We start from the raw sequence: 12,977 nt of genomic DNA on the forward strand, positions 1-12,977 counted from the left end.
CGGCATCCTGGGGGCGCGACTAGGGCGTTTTTTCGACGCCGGCGCCGGAAAAGTTGCCTGGGGGGCTGTTGGGGGCGCGGCTGGAGATGCTCTAACTAAACAAGGGCCGGCCATTAGCCCAGCCAGCCATACGCATGGCCATGTACAGGGGCCTTGGCCAAGAGCTGCAGCAGCAAAAGGCAGTAGTAGCAAGCGAGCAGTAGCAACTAATAGCAAGCAGTGGCATGAGTAATCAGCAGCATGTAGCAGCAGCAGTACACAGCGGCGGGAGTAATCAGCAGCACGTAGCGGCAGCAGTAGTAGCAAGCAGAGCAGTGTAGCGGCAGAACAGCAAGGCAGCAACAGCAGGCACGGGAGCGGGTGCCGCAGGGAAGTAGCTGCGGCAGCAGGCGAGGCTGCGCGGAAGGGTGGAGCAGGGGGCCGCGGCCAGGACGAGGTCGTGGGGAGGCAGCTGTTGTGCAACAGTACGCGTACGTGCACACACGAGTGGACGAGCCGGGCGCGACCCCGTGCGATAGCAGGCACATGCGGGAAGAGGGGGAATTGGAGGAGGTGCTCACAAAGATCCGGTAGGGCGGGTCAATGGGCTTGGGGAGGCGTTGATGATGGCAAATCGACGGCAACGAGCTTCCGTGACCAACGGTGAAGATGAAGACGGTGCCAACGATGGGGCGGATCCCTGGCTCAATCTAGCCCCGAAGCCAACGTAGAGTCATAGACGATGACGGCGGTCCTTCTAGACACCAGCGGACGGCGAACGGGCGTCGGTGGCCATGGTGGTTCGCGGCGGCGTGCTCCTGTACATTGCTATTAGCTCGATCTAGAGCGAGGGAGAGGAGGAAGAGGGGGAAAATAACTAGGGTTCGGCAAAGGGAGGTCAACGGCGTTTTGTAGGGTGCCGGTGGTGTGTCGGATGGCCGCCACGCAAGGCATGGCGCGGCCATGGCCTACAGATGGCCGCCACGACCTCCCCTCCTCCTGTAGCAAGGAGGGAGATGATTCGGTTGGGCTGGGCCGACCGTTGATGCAAGGTGGGCCAAAGTGCCAGTTGGGCATGCCCTTTCTTTTTTATTGTTTCCTATTTTAGTTAGTGCTTTGCATTTTATTTTTGTACCAAAAGATATTTGTTACTTATGAGATTTTGCATATAAATTTTAGACACCATTATAGGGTTGCACAATAAGTTCGGGGCCGAAAGGAAGTTGTTCAAAATTTAGCTTTGAATTTAAATTCATATATTTAATGTTGCTAGTCCTATTTTAAATAGGTTAATGGCATCTTATTAACTCAAATAATGTTTGTTTCTTCATGAAAATTAGTTAATGAATATTTGCAATATTATGAACATTTTTTTGTTTGAAAAAATATTATTTTTACTTTATTTTAAACTTGAGTTTGACTTGAATTTTGATCAAGTGATAATTGGATTAGTAAAATGGTCATGACATGGCATCATTAGGGTGAGGTTACTGTAGCATGAGCCTCGGGGTGTTACAGCAAGCGAGTTGGATGCACACCCACTTAGTTTCTTTTTGAGCTTTCATAAACTTATAGCTCTTGTACATCCGTTGCATGGCAATCCCTACTCACTCACATTGATATCTATTGATGGGCATCTCCATAGTCCATTGATACGCTTAGTTGATGTGAGACTATCTCCCTCTTTTTATCTTCTCCATGACCACCTTCTATTCCACCTATAGTGCTATGTCAATGGCTCACGCTCATGTATTGCGTGAAAGTTGAAAAAGTTTGAGAACATCAAAAGTATGAAACAATTGATTGGCTTGTCATCAGGGTTGTGCATGATTTGAATATTTTGTGTGATGAAGATGGAGCATAGCCAGACTATATGATTTTGTACGGATAAGCTTTCTTTGGCCATATTATTTTGAGAAGACATAATTGTCGTGTTAGTATGCTTGAAGTATTATTGTTTTTATGTCAATATTAAACTTTTGTTTTGAATCTTATGGATATGAACATTCATGCCACAACAAAGAAAAGTACATGCATAAATATGTTAGGTATCATTCCACATCAAAAATTCTGTTTTTATCATTTACCTACTCAAGGACGAGCAGGAATTAAGCTTGGGGATGCCTGATACGTCTCCAACGTATCTATAATTTTTGATTTTTCCATGCAATTATATTATCTATTTTGGTTGTTTTATATGCATTAATATGCTATTTTATATTATTTTGTGGACTAACCTATTAAACTAGAGCCCAGTGCCAGTTCCTGTTTTTTCCCTGTTTTTGAGTTTCACAGAAAAGCAATACCAAACGGAATGAAACCTTTGCGATGATTTTTCTTGGACCAAAAGAAAACCAAGAGACTTGGAGATGAAGCCGAAGGAGCCATGAGGCGGCCACAAGGACGGAGGGCGCGCCCAGGGGGGCGCCCCCCCACCCTTGTGGGCCCCTCGTGCACCTCTTGACCTAATTCTTTCGCCTATATATTCCAAAATATCCCCATACCACCAGAGGCATCCATGAAAACACTTTTCCACTGCCGCAACCTTCTGTACCCGTGAGATCCCATTAGGGACCTTTTTGGCACCCCGCCGGAGGGGGATTCGATCACAGAGGGCTTCTACATCAACTCTATTGCCCTTCCAATGAAGCGTGATTACTTTACAACAAACCTATGGGTCCATAGCTAGTAGCTAGATGGCTTCTTCTTTCCCTTTGATTCTCAATACCATGTTCTCCTCGATGTTCTTGGAGATCTATATGATGTAATACTTTTTTGCGGTGTGTTGCCGAGATCCGATGAATTGTGGATTTATGATCAGCTTATCTATGAATATTATTTGAATCTTCTCTGAATTATTTTATGCATGATTTGATATCTTTGTAATTCTCTTCAAACTATCGGTTTGGTTTGGCCAACTAGATTGATTTTTCTTGCAATGGGAGAAGTGCTTAGCTTTGGGTTCAATCTTGTGGTGTCCTTTCCTAGTCACAGTAGGGTCAGCAAGGCATGTATTGTATTGTTTCCATCGAGGATAAAAATATGGAGTTTTCATCATATTTCTCGAGTTAATTCCTCTACATCATGTCATCTTACTTAATGCGTTACTCTGTTCTTTATAAACTTAATACTCTAGATGCATGCTGGATAGTGGTCGATGTCTGGAGTAATAGTAGTAGATGCAGAATCGTTTTGGTCTACTTGACATGGACGTGATGCCTATATTCATGATCATTGCCTTAGATATCGTCATGACTTTGCGCTTTTATATCAATTTCTCGACAGTAATTTGTTCAGCCACCGTATTATTTGCTTTATTGAGAGAAGCTTCTAGTGAAACCTATGGCCCCCGGGTTTATTTTGCATCATATAAATTTCCTATCTACAATATTAGTTTCTGATCTACTATTTTGCAATCTTTTACTTTCCGATCTATAAATCAAAAATACCAAAAATATTTGCTTTATCATTTATCTATCTCTATCAGATCTCACTTTTGCAAGTAACCATGAAGGGATTGACAACCCCTTTATCGCGTTGGGTGTAAGTTGTTTGATTGTTTGTGCAGGTATTCGGTGATTTGTGCATTTTCTCCTTATGGATTGATACCTTGGTTCTCAAACTGTGGGAAATACTTATCTCTACTTTGCTGCATCACCCTTTCCTCTTCAAGGAAAAAACCAACGCAAGCTCAAGAAGTAGCAGACTTCCTCTTGAAAATAGTTTGCATTAGGCCACCTTGTGCAAACGTTTTCCACATAAAATGTGTGTGTGATGGAAAGCCTATGCCACACAGTTTCTTCTATGCACCGTGTGTGATGCATTCAATAACGTAAATCGTAAAATTGTTACTATCGTCTGCAATGGCAACACTATCACGAACGACTTAATGGGAACAATTTTGTGTGATGTACGTGCGAACAGAAACATTTTCCCTAGATTGACTGTGTGGGATGTACATATGAATGGAAACATACTTCTTGGATTGACTATGTGGGATGTACATACGAATAGAAACATATTCCTTGGATTGACTGTGTGGAATGTACATCTGAACGGAAACGTTTGTCTGGGACTGACTGTGTGTGATGTACTCACGACCGAAACCGATTGGACCCGTATAATCCTATTTGGTCATTCGTCCATCACACACGACCTCATTTTGTGCAGCGTGTGTGACCGGAGGGCCTATCCCTGACGGTTTCTGGGTCGTGTGGGAAGGCCCCCCTATCATCCACACTCACTAGGCGACAGTTCAAAATGCTGCCACGGAAAGGGGTTAAAAACCGTTTGTATAGCAGCTCGTTGTACTAGTGAAACTAAGGGATATTAAGGCCTCCTTTTAATAGAGAACCAAAACAAAGCATTAATTAGCACTTAGTGAATACATGAACTCCTCAAACTACGGTAATCACGGGAAAGAATCCCAATTATTATCACCTTGGAGTCTGCAAATCATAACTCGTAATAAGTGCATATAATTTGCAAGATAGGATCAAGAACACATATATATTCATGAGAACATAAATAGGTTCAGATCTAAAATCATGGCACTCGGGCCCTAGTGACAAGCATTAAGCATAGCAAAGTCATAGCAACATCAATCTCAGAACATAGTGGATACAAGGGATCAAGCCCTAACAAAACTAACTCGATTACATGGTAAAGCTCATCCAACCCATCATCCTCCAGCAAGCCTACGAAGAAATTACTCACTCCCGGTGGTGAGCCTCATGAAATTGATGATGGAGGAAAGTTGACGATGACGGTGACATTGATTTTCACCCTCTGGAGCCCCAAATGGACTCCAGATCAGCCCTCCCGATGAAGAACAGGAGGTGGCGGCGGCTCCGTATCATGAAACGCGATGAATCCATCTCTCTGATTTTTTTCTCCACAAATAGGTATATATGGAGTTGGATTTGGGGTTGCCGGAGGTCCAAGGGGCCCACAAGCATGGGAGGTGCGGGGTGGGCGCGCCCCCTGAGCTTGTGGCTCCTGGGTGGCCCCCTCTGTTATATTTTTCCACCAGTATTTTTTATATATTCCACAAACATTCTTCGTAAATTTTCAGGTCAATTCAAGAACTTTGATTTCTGCACAAAAACAACACCATGGCAATTCTGTTGAAAACAACGTCAGTCCGGATTAGTTCCATTCAGATCATGCAAATTAGAGACGAAAACAAAGGCAAAAGAGTTTGGAAAAGTAGATTCGATGGAGACATATCAATTCCCCCAAGCTTATCCCATTGCTTGTCCTCAAGCAATTCAGTTGACAAACTGAAAGTGACAAAGAAAAACTTTTACACACTCTGTTTAATCTTATTATTGCAAAATATGTCTAACCAATGTTCAGGTTTTCAACAAAGATTAAAAACTAACCATATTCACAATAAAACTTAGGTCTCATGTTTACTCATAATGGGTCTCCACTGAAACGTATACGCCGTACATTTCTTGATTCCAATTTTTTGTTAACCTTCAAAGAAATAGGTGTGTGAAGTGGCATTCAAACTCTCAACCTTCTGCTGGACTTCCACACCCTCTAACCAAGTGGGAAAGCAACCTTGTGATGCTTAATATTTTCTTATTTCTTCTTCTTGTCCATCTTCTTTATCTGGCTTTCTTCGGCTTTCTTTCTTTTTTCTTTTTGTCTATTATTTTTCTTTTGATTGAATTCAAAAAAAATTATAAATCATGAACTTTTGCAAACTCATGACCATTTTTCCAAACCATGATTTTTTTTTAAATTTGTGGACTTCTTCAAATATATGATTTTTGCAAATCATTGACTTTTTTCAAACTCTTGTACTTTTATTCAAAATCGTGAAAATTTTCAATTTTGCACATTTTCTTCAAATTCTTTAACTTTTTTATAAAATCAATGAACCTTTTCCAATTTTATTAACTTTCTCAAATTCATGATTTTTTAAAACTGGTGCAATTAAAATGTCCCCAATTTCTGAAACTTTTCTTTTCCGTTTACTTAAATTTGCAAATTTTATTGAAAATGTTGTAAATAAATTCAAAAACAATGTATGTGTCTTTCAAAATTGCTCAGAATGTGACTATTTTTTGGATTTGTGTAAAATGTTTGAAAATGGGAACATTTTCTGAAACTCCGAACAAAATTCGATAACGTGAACATTTTTTCGAATTTACAATCATTTTTTGATTTTGTGAACATTGATTAATAAATATGAAAAAATTAAACGTGAACAAAATTGGGAAATTCAGATTTTTTTTTGTGAATTTTTAGAACATTTATTAAAAAATATTTAAAAAATCATAATTCCGAATATTTTTTTTAACATGAAAAATTTGAAAAACATTTATTCTCAACTAGGCGACAGCATCGCTCCCTTTGCGCGCCTGTTGGGCCGGCCCAGAGATTTACGGATTTGGAAAATGTTATCGATTTGAAAAAATGTTCACGGAATTGAAAAAATAGCATATTTTCAAGAAAGGTTCACTAAAAGAAGTTGCAAAAAATTCAAAAATTGAATAAGATTCAAAAATTTGAGATTTTTTTATGAATTTGATTATTTTTATTTTTTAAAAGTTTACGCATTTGAAAAAATAGAAAGAAGGGAAAGAAAGAAAGAAAAAACTCCAAAAATAAAAGAGAACCAAACCTGGTTTAAAAAAGCAAAAGAACCCGGCCTGAATGTTCACAAAGTTATATTTGCCAAAAAAGAAAGAAAGTGGGCACAACAAGTAACTTGTCATGGTTGGTTACTGGAACTTGAAGTAAACCTGAAATGCTGTGTTTACTTCTGCTCGTGCCAAAAATGAGACGCCAAACGTGAGGTGAATTATCTTAATATAGTTAGGAGGAAATAACAATGAAACTTGACATTCAGTTTTACCTTATTGCAAACATTCAGTAGTGCACCAAAACACGGAAGTTGTGTTTTCCATAGTAGCATCCTTGATCTCTTTGACAACCTCTTTGGGACACTGTGTGTTTTTGTGCAAGTAGTGCATCATGTATACGTGATAATATGCTACAAATGATGATTATAGGTACATGACCTCCAACATAGACAACTAAGAAATGTATCATAAGGTTGGAGGGGGGTAGTGCCCCCTAACCTAACATAACTATTCGTAGATAAATACTCGTTCTTAGGTTGGAAGGGATATGTTTTGTCATTCTAAAATTTACAAAAATTAGGAGAGTGTTGAAGACAAGCAAAGTCCATAATATTAAGAAAAACTTAGGAGAGCGTTAAAGACAATTGTATTAGTTTTGGACTATGATGGCACTTTGATGCCGATTGTGAAGAAGCTTGAAAAGGCCTTCATGTGTGAGGAGGTAATTCTACTAATCTTGACCAATACTTACATGCTAGTTAACATCTCTAAATCTTCATTTTCCTCGTTTTGAAATTTCCAGATGTGCGATGTTGTTAGAGATGTTGCGTTGGTGTTCTCTACTTTAGTCGTCACCAGAAGCAGCTGTGGTAAGGTAATATCATACTAACGAGTCCATAATTTTTTTATTTGGGGTTCTACACATGTCTAATCATTGAGTTGATATGCTTTGCTATTCATGTTCATGTGAAAGAGTTTACACAACTCGACCAACTGCACTATGCATGGAGGGACATCCAACTAGTAAGCGAGTGTTTACTTTTGCAGTAACTAAATGTAGTCTATTTTTTGCATAATGGAAGCTTTTTTACCCCAGCCGCTGCTCATAGATATATCAAGAGTATAATCAACTTCTAATAGTTGAACGCTTGGCAAAAATTTTAAAACTAATCAAATGTGTTCAAAAGTGGTCTTCTTTGAACGAATATGCATCGAACATGGATATGGAGCATGTATTTCCTGTAAAATTTCACGTTATAAAAAAATAGTTTGATGAAACTAATGACATGAAGAAAAGGAACAAATGGAAGAAATACAAGCAGCTGAGGAGGAATCATTTACATTTAAATATTTTCTAGTGATGATAGATCTTGAAATTAATTCCCCAACCAATAGATTTGACGAGCTTAAGACATTTGGAGGGCGGGGTATTTAGCTTCTTATTCAACTCCAAAAAATATGAAGTCCTTGGATGATAATGATTTGAGAAGATGTTGCACTAATTTTTCAAAGACTTCTTCTCATGACAACTCAGCAGACGTTGACATATATGGTTTTGTTTCTGAATTGAAAGTATTGCAGATGACATTGCCAAATACTCTTATGTCAGATGATCGTATATTTGAGTTTGTCATATTTGCCGAATGTTATCCAAATGTCTCAATTTCTTATCACATTATCTTAACTGTGCATGTGACTGTAGCATCATTTGAATGAAGTTTTTTCAAATTGAAGTTATTGAAAATTATTTGAGATCAATTGTGTCACAAGAAAGACTAAATGGATTGGCAGTTTGTTGTATTTAGAAGGATGTGCTAGAAAACATTGATCTTGACACTGTCATTAATGATTTTGCATTCACGAAGAAGCCATTTCTCATGATTGTTGGAGGCTTGGAGGTTAGTTAGCATGTCATTTTTATGCTTTATAACTTCTATGACATTTGATTTACACCTAAAGTAAGACACTGTTATCATATAAATTATAATATAGCAGGGAAAATTATTATTGTTTACTATCAATTATGGAATCGATTTTTTCCAACACATCCTTTACAAACTGTAGTAGGCCAAAAAAGTCACTATTATGATCCCATCATAGTTTACTACAAGTTGAACAACATTCGAGATTCAAAATTAGTGGGCAGCAAAGCCACTGGCTAGTATTGAAGTATTATCAGCTTTCAACTTGTGTTTCTCGCCTCGCCTCTGTAATCCAGAAGGCACCCCTTCCTCCCTCCCTTTCAAATGGTCGTATTTTTTAACATATTAGGTGCTTTATTATGTAAAAAATATCCCTATGATTTTAGATGAAAGTCGAATTCCACCGCCGGTCCGCCTAGTCTCCAGTGGCCTTAGGCCATGGGGGCGCGGTGGATCCTGGACCTTGCCAATGGGAGGGCTCCATTTTTAGTTGTTCCTTCGAGTTTTGTTAGGGTTTATGTCCTGCTCAGGAAGACAAGATGTCGTCGGGTACCTGAATATGGAACAAGGTTCTTCCCGCCTAGCCACTATCCCGGTGGTGTGCCTAGCATCATCGGTGGGTGTGTGGAGATGTGTCTCCGACAGATCTGTCTTTGGTGGATTTGCTCAGACCTAGTTGTCGCTCGTCTACTTTCGTGTGTTTCCAGGTTGGATCCTTCCGATCTACGCTACTCTTCATCAGCGGCGGTTGCTATTCTGCAGTGTTGGTAATATGGAGCCTTAGCACGATGACTTCCCAACGGTCTACTACAACAAGTTTTGCGAGGGAGGGGCAATGACGACGGCGTGCCTTCGGCTCGCTTCAATGCTTGTAGTCGACTCTAGGTGGTTTACGGATCTGGATTTATTTTTTATTACTAGAAAAATTCCCATGCGTTGCAACTGAAGAAGAAAACGTATCATATTCCATCCCTCCTTGCCAATACACACTTGTCTTTGTCCTTATAAAAAATTGATGCAAGAATCAACTATAGTGATGGAAATTCAGTAATGGGTATCAAAAACTAAGTGACATGCACATTTGAAGTTTCCCGTGCATTGCAACAAGAGAAAAAAACATATCACAACCCATCACTCCTCACCAATACACATTTGTCTTCGACCTTTATTTCAACACAATACCCCACATGTATTTTCCCTTATATTCCTTTCTACCCTCATCGACGGTGGCAGTGATGTTATAACACCCCGAGAATCTTGCAACAGTAAAGTACCCCTAATGGTAGCCATGTCATCATGATTACTATTCAAACTACCACTTGTCCAAAAATCAAAGTCAACTTCAAATTTGAATATTAAGTGAAATTATAATTTCTTCGAACAGTAAAACAAAAATGTTGACATTATTCCATAAAATTCCCAACTATTTTCCATGTAGAAACCGAACCAATTTGGATTACAAAATTGACTCCAACAATATTTAAAGTGGATCATCAGCACCTAAGTTGGCCATTCAAATTCAAACATAAATTTAAATAATTGCAAATGCCCTAAAACTTTTGTGCAGCCATACAATGTTGCATAGCATTTTTGTGCAAAGTATCATAATTAACAAAACTCGTTTGATCACTAAACTATTTAGAGAATAGTAGCTACTTACTATTATTTCAAAAAGGGAAAATAAGAAACGTTCCTGTGCAATTTAGCCCATTAGGAAAGTAGCGGCCCAACCAATTTGGAAATGTTACTCTGTTCCCCTTGAACCTCACCTACAGGAACACAGGATGTGTGTGGCGCACATCGAGCCGCCATGGCCGCCGATGCCGCCGTGTCGGGCATCCCGCGGCCCCCCTGATGGATAAGGATGCCTTTCTACCCCTTGCCAAAATCCTAGCCCCTGGTTCCCCACTCCCTTGCACGCCTTCGCCATTCCACTTGCACCTGAGGACGCAGTCGTCATGGCCTCTGATAATCCCAAAGTGCAAGGAATCATGGTAGCAATTTCCAAAGGTGGAAGTGGTAAGTATGGAGTGTCGAACCCACAAGGAGCTAAAGGTAAGATCAATGTTCTCTCAAGCCCTATCTACCACTGATATGACTCTACGTACACCGAACGTTTGCTTCCAACTAGCAGCGAGAAATAAAACTATGTTGTGGGTATGAAGAGGATAACTTTGTATGATATCGGAGAGCTAAAATATAAAAGTAGGCGCTGCTATCATGAAGTTAAAATATATTACTAAATATTATAAATAGCGAGTGTGGAATAATGGTGGATCAGTGTGCGGAATTGTCCTAGGCAATCGTTAACAAGACCGATAATCACTATTGCAGTTTCATACGAGGGAGAGGCATAAGCTAACATACTTTCTCTACTTGGATCATATGCACTTACGATTGGAACTCTAGCAAGCATCTGCAACTACTAAAGATCATTAAGGTAAAACCCAACCATAGCATTAAGGCATCAAGTCCTCTTTATCCCATACGCAACAACCCCCTTACTCGGGTTTGTGTTTCAGTCACTCACGCAACCCACTATAAGCGAATCATAAACGTATTGCAACACCCTACAGCGGGAATCCCTCACGCTTGCGCGACACGGAGGGCACCATAGGACAGCACCAAAGTAAAACATACAACTCATACCAATCTAGATCATCAATCAACCCAAAGACAAAGGATATCTACTCAAAACATCATAGGATGGCAACACATCATTCGATCATAATATGTGGCATAAAGCAGTATGTTCAAGTAGGGATTACAGCGGGGTGCGGGAGAGTGGACCGCGTAAAAGAGATGAGGATGGTGATGATGATGGTGATGTTGATGAAGACGATCACCGCGGCGATGATTCCCCTCCCGATGGCACTCTGGTGCCACCAAGAGAGAGGAGGAGAGGTTCTCCCCTTGTGCTTCCTCCTCCATGGCCTCCCCCTAAATGGGAGAGGTTCCCCCTCTGGTCCATGGCCTTCATGGTGATGATGGCCCCTTCAGGATCCTCCTCCATGCCCTCCGGTGATGATGGCCCCCTCCGGCAGGGTGCTAGAGAGGGCCTAGATTGGTTTTCGGTGGCTACGGAGGCTTCTGGCGGCGGAACTCCCGATCTAGGTTAATTTTCCGAGGTTTCTGTATTTATAGGAATTTTTGGCATCGGTCTCACGTCAAGGAGGTGCCCGAGGCGTCCACGAGGCAGGCCCACGCGCCTGGGGGGGTGGGCGCGCCCCCCACCCTCGTGGACGCCCCGGGACTCTCCTGGCCCAACTCTTTGACTCCGGGGTCTTCTTTTGGTCCATAAAAAATCGTCAAAAATTGGCACGTCAATTGGACTCCGTTTGATATTCCTTTTCTGTAAAAGTCAAAAACAAGGAAAAAATAGAAACTGGCGCTGGCGCTGGGCACTAGGTTAATAGGTTAGTCCCAAAAATCATATAAAATAGCATATAAATGCATATAAAACATCCAAGGTTGACAATATAATAGCATGAATACTTCATAAATTATAGATACGTTGGAGACGTATCAGCATCCCCAAGCTTATTCCTGCTCGTCCTCGAGTAGGTAAGTGATAAAAGAAATAATTTATGAAGTGTTAATGCTAGCAAGTGCATAAGTTTCATCAATGATAGTTTCAATCACTTTTTCTAGAATCATTATGTATCATAACAGTAGCTCATCTTCATAAAACTTTTCATGATCAAGTAACAAGCTATTCACATGTTAAAGTATAGATCATAAACTTTCTTGAAACTAACAAACTATGTTCTCAGTCATCAAACAATTGCAATTCATCTTATTTTTAGGAAGGGTCTATGTCAGAGCTTTGATTTAGCAAACTCCACATACTCAACTATCATTTAATATTTCACAATTGCTAACACTCACGTGATATTTATGGGTTCAAAGTTTTAATCGGACAGAGAGAAAGATAGGGGCATATAGATTCGCCTCCCAACCTTTTACCTCAAGGGTAATGTCAACAATAATAGTTCATGATAACTTACATCCAACTGGATATAGATACCAGGATCTTTCCAACACAATGTGCTTGCCAAAGGATAAAATGTAAAAAGGAAAGGTGAAGATCACCATGACTCTTGCATAAGGGTAGAAGATAAAAGTAGAAGATAGGCCCTTCGCAAAGGGAAGCATAGGTTGTCATGCGCTTTTATGGTTGGATGCACAAAATCTTAATGCAAAAGAACGTCACTTTATATTGCCACTTGTGATATGGACCTTTATTATGTAGTTTGTCTCTTTTACTTCTTCCACATCACAAGATCGTATAAATCTTATTTTCTCCACATTAATAGATCATACATATTTAGAGGCCATTTTTTATTGCATGCACTGATGAAAACTTACTTGAAGGATCTTACTCAATCCATAGGTAGGTATGGTGGACTCTCATGGCAAAACTGGTTTAAGGAATGTTTGGAAGCACAAGTAGTGTCTCTACTTGGAGCAAAGAATT

This window comes from Triticum urartu, chromosome 7 (assembly GCF_003073215.2).
Source record: "Triticum urartu cultivar G1812 chromosome 7, Tu2.1, whole genome shotgun sequence".
NCBI lineage: Eukaryota > Viridiplantae > Streptophyta > Magnoliopsida > Poales > Poaceae > Triticum > Triticum urartu.